The sequence below is a fragment of the Sphaerodactylus townsendi genome, linkage group LG17 (assembly GCF_021028975.2).
Source record: "Sphaerodactylus townsendi isolate TG3544 linkage group LG17, MPM_Stown_v2.3, whole genome shotgun sequence".
Lineage (NCBI taxonomy): Eukaryota > Metazoa > Chordata > Lepidosauria > Squamata > Sphaerodactylidae > Sphaerodactylus > Sphaerodactylus townsendi.
In genome coordinates, this window is record NC_059441.1 from 19,184,101 (window position 1) to 19,191,207 (window position 7,107).

A 7,107-nucleotide genomic window follows, 5' to 3' on the forward strand; every position below is an offset into this window, starting at 1 on the left:
TTTACAATGCTGCTGGCAATCACTAGATTCATTTCAGATAATGTTTAGCTAACACTAAAAGTGTTACAACCTCTCAAACTTTCTTTGAAAAAACCCACATGTGTGTTACTCTGCTGTTACAAATAGAAAAATCTAGATGGAACAGAAGAAAAAGGAACCGCTTTCATGAAAGGATACCTTCAGTGGATACTACATGAGGAGCACATTTACTCATTGGGTTCTTCCAGGGCAAAAATGGATTCCTAGTCATGAAGGATTTCAAATGCCAGCCTTGACTAGATCAGCTGTCCTTCTTTGCAAATGGTTCCCTGTATCTATCTATTTTTCATCCTATTCAAAAGTCCAGGCCAGGGCAGATGGAAGGTTTCCCTTTCTGAGACACGGAAGAACTGTCTGACAATATTAGCCTAGCAACAGGTTCTCTTGAAAGCCCCAAAGATGGAGGAAAGCGGCCACTGATAAACACGCCACATGAATGAAACAGTGGGGAAAGCGTTGATTTGTAGGTGTGCTTAATGGCTTACTACTTCTCCTTAGCAGCAGATTGAATTTGCAAAAGAGCAGAGTTCCAGGAGTCAAGCGTCAGAGCCGCAGGACTGTATTAAGAGAAACACGAATCACTGCAGGATTACTTCACAAAAGTCAATAATGTGTGCTTAGACCCATGTCTGACATGCAAGGGAACCTCTCATTTTTCTTTTGTTCCCTGTAAGGGACAAAATAAGGCAAGGTTACCTGAAACAAAAACCCACTCTCTTCCTTCATGGCGCTGTTGGAATCACCTGCATGGGATTAGCAGGTCCAAAGGAAGGCAGAACTTGTTGGTTTGAACGAGGGTGTAGGATTTTGGCCATGCTGAGGGGCAAGAGAAGCTGTGCCAACTGAAATTCCACCCTTTTGTACAGAAGTATCAGGACATAAGAATTCTATCCTTTTTGTGTCCCCCCCCCCCCGCAATCTACAAAGACTATTTCTTTCACAGTTCTTGTATGCTTGCTGTCCAGTTCTTTGTGGCCCCTTCTGCACATGCAGAGTAATGCACTTTTAATCCATTTTCACAAATGTTTGCACGTGGATTTTGCTATTCCACCCAGCATTGAAAGTGGATTGGAAGTGCATTATTCTGCATGTGTAGAAGGGGCCTCAGTTTTACTAAAAAGTGCTAAATTCTACACCTTTTGAAAAGAAATAGACTAATATGTTAAAGTAATGTGGCATGGACTACCCAAGCATCCCCACTGAATTCCTTCCCCAAATGCTGCCTTCCTGAGGCACTACACCCAAATCTCGAGGATTCTTCAAAACCAGAGTTTGCAATCTTGGATGTCTTACAATTAATAAAAAGTTAAATAGCAGCTACAGAGCTCTTGATTTGCCTTTACAGCAATAACATTATAGTAACATTATAGAAAAGATTGTGAGACATCTCCACAGAAGCTTGGAAGGAATTCTATTTTCTCCTTCTAGTTCTATTTCCTCCTCCTAATTTTGCAGCAACCCATAGTTTGCTGTTACATCTAATCTGGCAATCTGTGGTTTATTGTCATTGCAAACCAGATTCCCTACTTTCTGAATCCTGGATTGCAGGGAAAGCATAAACCAGTTTAGATTTAAACACACTCTAGTTTGCTACAAAACCGGAAACCATTTTGTTAGCTGGAACCATGTAAGAGGATGAGAGAGAAGGGTGAATCCCTTTGCCTCTGAGTTTGGGTAAATTAACTCCCTCAAAGTGCAGTTATTTTTTCCTTTTAAGTAAAAACTTCACAAGCAAAAAACCCCCAACAAATCAGTGAAAAGTAATCTTTTAAAAAAATAAATACTTTTACAACTAAAACAAGCTTACAACACAGTGGTGAAAACAAATTTGCCTAATAGCCTTTTATGATAAAAGGAAGGGAGAGATGAGGTCTAAGAAGTCGGGAGATAATTTTTTTCCCCCACTGAGAGGGAGAGAAAGCAGAAGCCTCATATGCAGGTCTTGATAGCACCCATAAATCTTGCAAAGGACTTTGTGAGGTAATAGTCACTTCAGTATACATACCCAAATGAGATTAAAGAACTACATTTGGTTCTAATGCCAAGGTTCAGATTCAAACAGACCACCGGCTTCCTGTTTAAATCCACTTATATCGAACGGAGGGGAGTTCAAACGCAAGACCATTGTCTCTGACATTTATCTTAATTGGAAACAACTGAGAAGAGTTAATAGCAAGGCGTGAGTGCTGAGGTTTGGCCGGCTGCTTTTTATTTTAACTGCCTCTCAAAAATCCTGTGTTCGTTTTGTAAATGAGGAAGGCTAGTGCAAAGGAATATTCCCCGAGGACCCTTCCGCACATGCAGAATAATGCACTTTCAATCCACTTTCTTAATTGTTTGCAAGTGGATTCTGCTATTCCACACAGTAAAATCCAGCTGCAAAGTGCATGGAAAGTGGATTGAAAATGCATTATTCTGCATGTGCGGAAGGGGCCCAAGAGGATGAATGAGTGTTGGTAGGCATTGTACCCCAATGAGGTCCCTGTCTGCCCCAGGCTCCACCCAGAAACCTCCAGGAGTTTCCCAACTTGGATCTGGCACTCTACCCACCCCCAGATCTCTCACTGGTGGCCAAGGAGGAGGAGTCTGGATGTATACCCTGCCTTTATCTACCTTTAAAGCAGCTTTCACACTCCTTCGCTTCCCCTCCCCACAACACACACCTTGCAAGTTGGGTGGGGCAGAGTTCTTGCCCATAGGCCCCTTTCACACATGCAGAATAATGCGTTTTCAATCCACTTCCGCAACAGTTTGCAAGTGGATTTTGCTCTTCCGCACAGTAAAATTCAGCTGCAAAGTGCATTGAAAGTGGATGGAAAGTGCATCATTCTGCATGTGCAGAAGGGGCCATAGTCACCCAGGAGGAGAAACAAACCTTGTTCACCAGGGTCAAATCCCCACTTGAAATTTGCACACAGATCCAAACCTGTTCATTGTGAAACTGTCCTCTTCATTGGAGTTTCTTCCTCCCCACCGCAGCGAGCACACAGCAGAACTCTTAGCAATCCCCACTACCAGGTGAGCTCGCTTCACCGGTCTCCCCTGATTGGCTGGTGTGCCTTGATGGGGTGGGACCTTTTCCCACTGCGGAAACGTACATTGTAGGGGCGTGATTAAAAAAAACCCAGCGTGTAAAAGTTTAACGTTTAACTGTTTAACTGTGCAAACAGTTAATCGTTACCTGTGTAAACCATTAACGATTCAAAGTTACACGTTTGACTGTTTAATGTTTGCATCCCCTTCTGCTGGCCGATCGCAAAAGTAGAAATGAAACCAAGAAAAGGCTGCGTGCGCATCGCAGTGCTGATTGGTTGCCCGAATGCCGCATCACACTGCAGGGCAGGAAATGAGTCAGGGTTTCAACCCTCATCCCTCCCCTCGGATCAGCTCTGAACCGTGTTAATGGGGTCTGTGCCACTTGCAACCAGGTCCTGCCGGAACGCGGATTAACGGGGAGAACGAGCGCCAGAAACGGAATCTGCCATGCAAGCAATGGGGAGGTCGTCCCTCAAACCTGATTAGTTTGTGTTCTGAAACCTGGCGAAGACGGTAGTGGGGATTCGACCCAGGTTAGAGTTCAGCATTCGTGTGGAGGAGTGTGGAATCAAACCCAGTTCCGTACATTAGAGTCCACCTGATTTTAACCGCTATACCACCCTGGCTACCTGGCCAGAGCAAATCTGTTATCTCACCACAAACCCCTTCCATGTACTGAGCTGAGAGACCTGGGAGATGGCTTCTGTGGCGTCCGGTTCTCCTTTCCCCTTATCTAGAGCTGCTCCCGTCAGACATTTTGTTTCTGAATCTTTTCTCCCAAAGACAGAGCAGAGCTGAATTCTTCTTTGTTGTATTGTGAAGAATGTTTCTTTTTCTTTTTTTTGCCAGCATTTAATGCTTCCCCACAATGTCAGAAGAGTTAATGGCAGATGTGGCTGCCGAGGGGGGGAAAAAAAGTCCTGTATTTTTAGACAACCTTTAATTAAGATGCTTTGTACAGTGCACAGACCAAATAATACGCTGCCATTGGAAAGCTGTCAGCAGGGGAAGAACATACAAAGCCTGGGAAAGCAGGCCGCCTTTATTCTAATCAGAAAGTGAGTTTTCGGAAGCCTCAGCCCCCTGACAATGAAGGCCCTTTCATAGGGGAAAGCTAAATTTACTCTGTATTGTAAATAAGGAGGGTGGTGGAGGGGAAATTGCACCCAATCCCTCTGGAAGGAGCTTTCGCATTATGTAACAACTTCATACTTGGGTTAAAAAGCAAGCAGGTGCCGTTGTTTCCAGATCGGAAGGGGTGTTTCAGGGTTGCAAGCCTCCAGGTGGTGACTGGAGACCTTCCACTATTCCAGCTGATCTCCAGGCCACAGAGGTCAGGTGCCCTGAAGAAAACGGCTGCTTTGGAAGGTGGACTCATTTAAGCTCCTCCCCTGGCCAAATCCCACCCTCCTCAGGTTCCATTCCCGAAATCTCCAGGTAGTTATCAACCCGGAGTTAGCAACCCTTCCAACAGGAGGTTTGGATGTGAGAAACCTGGACTGAAATTTTTCCTCAGCCAGATGCCTTTCTGGGGCATAAGAACATATGTAGGGGTGAGCCAGCGAACCCAGCAGAGCTTCAGACAGAGCACAGGAATGCCTGTGCCATCTGTTGCCCTCTGGGCGAGCACACTCACCTGTCACAAGACCCCCATGACTCACAGGTCACAAGATGTCCTGGACAAAGGGACAAAAAGTACATACCCCTACGTATGGATTAGGCCCAGACAGGAACGTTTCCTCCCGCACGTACGCAGCCCCTATGATTCATGTACTGTGCAACATTCTCCCGCCTTCCCAAAACCCTTAATAAAAGGTGCCAGGGACCCCAGCTCGGCAGAGTAGCCAGATCCACGGATCACGCTATATCGCCACTGGCTTCTCTCCACCGGATGATATCGCTGCGTCTCGCCTGTTCCATGCATCGCCCGTAACGACTTCAAACATAAGAACATAAGAACAAGCCTGCTGGATCAGACCAGAGTCCATCTAGTCCAGCACTCTGCTACTCGCAGTGGCCCACCAGGTGCCTTTGGGAGCTCACCTGCAGGAGGTGAAAGCAATGGCCTTCTGCGGCTGTTGCTCCTGAGCACCTGGTCTGCTGAGGCATTCGCAATCTCAGATCAAGGAGGATCAAGATTGGTAGCCATAGATCCACTTCTCCTCCATCAATCTGTCCAAGCCCTTTTTAAAGCTATCCAGGTGAGTGGCCATCACCACCTCCTGTGGCAGCCTATTCCAAACACCAATCACATGTTGCGTGAAGAAGTGTTTCCTTTTATTAGTCCTAATTCTTCCCCCCCAGCATTTTCAATGGATGCCCCCTGGTTCTAGGATTGTGAGAAAGAGAGAAACATGTCTCATACCACTATCTCAACCCCCAGCCTGCTTTGCAAGCTTATTACCACACCGCACTGCACCACACACCTTTATTCGCACAAAAACATACAGCATAAATCATGGGGAAAACCTGAGGTTTAAAAATAAGGATAAACAAAGTAAGAATGGCCCATTTTTACAAAAAAGAATTTAAAAATACCACAGTTGATCTCCCATTCTTAGCATGACACAACTTTACGGCTTCTTGTAGGATGGCTACCCTCTTGTTTAATTTAGGATTTGGATTATTCTGATGAAATATCAGTTTTAACAGAACTGGGGCATCCTGCCCTATGTACCAGAACGGGGCTTATATACTTTGCTCATATCTCAAGGCAAAAAGGACAATAAAGTACAGCATGCTGAATAGTTTTAATGCGGCCCACCTTACAGTGTTTATTATAAAAGGAGGTAGTGTGGTACAATGGTTCTGAGTTTCAGATGAGGACCAGGGCTAGCTTTTCTTGGCTTAGCGTAGCTGTCAGGAAGGGTGGTATAAAAATGAGCCTGACGGACAAAATACTGTTCAGGAAACCTGGGGGTGTACTGTTGTTTCTTGGAGTCCTGCAGAGATTCACTGAACTGATGTGGAGGGTGAATGAAAAGCAGGGAGTTAGGAGCATGAAATGATTAGAAAAAGGGAACAAGGAGACATAATTCATAAGCTTGATGGAAATAATTTTAGAACTGTCAGAATCTTGGTTTGCTGGAGAGGGTTGTGGAGTGCCAGCATCTTAAACACGTTTTGTTTTGCGGTTGGAAGGCGTGCTTCCGTTCCTGACTAACTGCGCTATGCCGCTGCATAATGCTATTCTGCAGTGGCTGTTTGCGTGGCCCGTAGCTGTTGGGTTACACCACTCCTGGTCACCAAGGGTTCTCTCTCCATGATAACAACTGATAATAAAAACTGTTCAAAGTAGGCTTCGTACTTTACAGTACTGTGTGGACTAACATTTTGCTAGGCAATGTGACAAAAGACTCTGCTTAGTGGACTAGAAAACACAAAATGGCATTTGTGTGCTGTCAACGGCAAGGTGTGTGCGTGGACGGCAGATTCCAGATTCCTCATAGGCATTTCAAGGCTTCCCAGAAACATTAGATTGCACCCAGTGGTGGCGAACCTTTGGCACTCCAGATGTTATGGACTGCAATTCCCATCAGCCCCTGCCAGCATGGCCAATTGGAGTCCATAACATCTGGAGTGTCAAAGGTTCGCCACCACGGACTAGACAGTGACTTGGGAACTGAACAAAGGTAGTTGGGTTTGCCAGCAAGGTGTAGTAGTTCAGAGCGATAGACTCCAATCTAAAGAACCAGGTTTGATTGTCCTCTCCTCCACATGAGCAGCAGACTCTTATTTGGTTAATCAGATTTGTTTCCCCACTCCTACATCCCTGCTGGGTGACCTTGTGCCAGTCACCGCTCTTTCAAGAACTCTCTCAGCCCCACCTGCCTCACAAGGTGTCTGTTGTGGGGAGAAAGGAGGGAAAGAAGTTGAAATGGGGGTATGAATCCAAACCACCACCACCACCACCACCACCACCACCTCCTCCTCCTCCTCCTCCTCCTCTTCTCAAGGAAGCAAACAAGAAAAACATTACAACAAGATTTGAAGCACACATCAATGCATAAAAAATATTTAAAACAAAACATC